Here is a 2,436-nt window from a genome sequence, read left to right on the forward strand (position 1 = left end):
AGCGGCGCGACGCCAAGTATATAAAGTCGGGTGATGACTTGTGAGTATACGACACTGGCACTGTCGAAGCGCTACCGCTAACTTTATCTCGAAGTTTTGCCTTGTCAAATTTCCGATTTCAATATCTCGGATACGAAAGTTCTAATGAAAAATCTAATGACACTTTCGCTATATAATGTCGATATGAGCTTTCGATTGAGACCAGTCCGAATGAAATCGGTACAGTCAATCCCGAGATCTCGAAATCGAGTCTACGAAAATCTACGAAAATGCCACTTTAGCGATTCTAGTTTTCGTCTTCTTATTCTTATTCAGACAGTCCACCAAGGCGCATTCACAACGCGAGCGACTGTCGCGTCAAGATGTGGGGTTCTTATGTGGGGTTCTTATATGAGATTGAGAGATTATTTCAAATGTAAAATTCACGTTAAATAAATATTTAAAAAATATTAAATAAACGTTTAAAAAATGTATACTCAAATCATTATTGCAAATGTAAAATTAACGTTAAATAAATATTTAAAAAATGTTAAATAAACGTTTAAAAAATGTATACTCAAATCATTATTTCAAATGTAAAATTGACGTTAAATAAATATTTAAAAAATGTTAAATAAACGTTTAAAAAATGTATACTCAAATCATTATTTCAAATGTAAAATTAACGTTAATTAAATATTTAAAAAATGTTAAATAAACGTTTAAAAAATGTATACTCAAATCATTATTTCAAATGTAAAATTAACGTTAAATAAATATTTAAAAAATGTTAAATAAACGTTTAAAAAATGTATATTCAAATCATTATTTTAAATGTAAAATTAACGTTAAATAAATATTTAAAAAATATTAAATAAACGTTTAAAAAACGTTTTTTAGAAATCATTATTCTAAACAAATATTTAATAAAAAAAAATATTAAATAAATGTTAAATAAAAGATCGGAAGAGCACACGTCTGAAGTTCAGGTAAATGAAAAAAAAACATTTAAAAATATTGTGCTGATTGGGTAATTTTACGTTTAAGAAAATGAAAATTTTAGTATGCATTTTTAAAACGTTTAAGAAAATTAAATTTCAGTATACATTTTTTAAACGTTTATTAAATATTTTTGAAATATTTATTTGTCATTAATCTTACATTTGAGAAAATGATTTGATGAGTAAACATTTGTATAATGTTTATTTAATATTTTTTCAATACGTATTCTTCATTAAATTTTCATTTGAGAAAATAATTTCAGTAAATATTTTTTAAACGTTTAATTAATATTTATTTAATGTTTATTTTTGAATTTATTTGCATCTGTAAAATAAATTACTTAATAGTTATTAAAATTTTGTTGACACATTATTATAGTGTTAATAATTATTTTATGATAAAGTCTTATTAAATTTTGCTCTCATATTTAAAAAATATAAAATATGCTTATTGTTTCAATGGTTTTCCTATAAAAATAATGTAACAAAAAACGAAGACAAAAAATATTTATTATACTTGTTTATTAACCTTATATATAATTTATACTGTCAGTATAACGTATAGTTATTTTCGAAAGGTACGCGAGCCATTATGCAAATAGTGCGCGCGCATGCGCGCGCGCGAGCTATCGAGGCGACTCGACACGAGCGCGAGCCGAGCACTACGGAGTACAGAGCAAGTGGTTTGACTGGATGACTGGCTTATTTCATCGTCAGCTGTTATTTCGATCGCATATACGTTTCATTTTTACGTGTTCTGTTCGATTGCGTCTTACTCGGTGTGCCGGTTTGTGTCTGCCCAGCCTTAAATTGTGGATCCGTTTCTTTTCGGTACAGGACAGGAACTACTACATCTAAGAATAATCTCAGATAAGTAAGGTTATATCGGATAAATCCATACGAAAAGTTTTATTCCATCTATTTTGATAGTTTTTTGCGTTTTATTTTGTAACTTTAGTATTAAATTTGCTATTGTGCACAAATGGTTTTGTCTAGATTCCATCGTCAACTCTCGTCACGTCGTCGTCATCTCAATCGCACGTGCACGTTTTTTTACGTGTTCTGTTGCGGCTGTGTGTGTGTGTGTGCCACTCTTTATTCTGTCCATTTCTGCCTGCCTTAAATTGTGAATCCATTTCTCTTGGTACAAGGGTGGGAATTACTATATCTCTAATTTTTTACGCTCTGAGAAGAGGTTATATACGTGATCGGGTATAAGTCCATACGAAATGTTTTATTCTGTGCTTTCTAGCTTTTTACATTTTATTTTATAAATTTAATATTAAATTTGCAGTTACTTCTAGTACTAGTTACTTCAACGCGTTGTCTGTGAAATATTTGATATTAATTAATCTCTTTCAGACTGCGCGGGTTTTACATGAAATGTCTAATTTATTTTTGATGATATTAACTTTAACGTTGCTTACGTTTTATTAAAATAATTGAGAATTATTAT

At 28.4% G+C, this 2,436-nt stretch overlaps 1 long non-coding RNA gene across 1 annotated transcript in view; it reads left to right on the forward strand.

The window, feature by feature from the left end:
* The first annotated feature begins 1,643 nt into the window (after nucleotides 1-1,643).
* LOC105456278 overlaps nucleotides 1,644-2,436 on the forward strand; it is a 3,816-nt gene continuing 3,023 nt past the window's right edge. The window contains exon 1 of the long non-coding RNA XR_975225.1: nucleotides 1,644-1,854. This is a non-coding gene — a long non-coding RNA (uncharacterized LOC105456278). The remainder of the gene's footprint in view (nucleotides 1,855-2,436) is intronic.

This window comes from Wasmannia auropunctata, unplaced genomic scaffold (genome assembly GCF_000956235.1).
Source record: "Wasmannia auropunctata unplaced genomic scaffold, wasmannia.A_1.0 LD335732.1, whole genome shotgun sequence".
Lineage (NCBI taxonomy): Eukaryota > Metazoa > Arthropoda > Insecta > Hymenoptera > Formicidae > Wasmannia > Wasmannia auropunctata.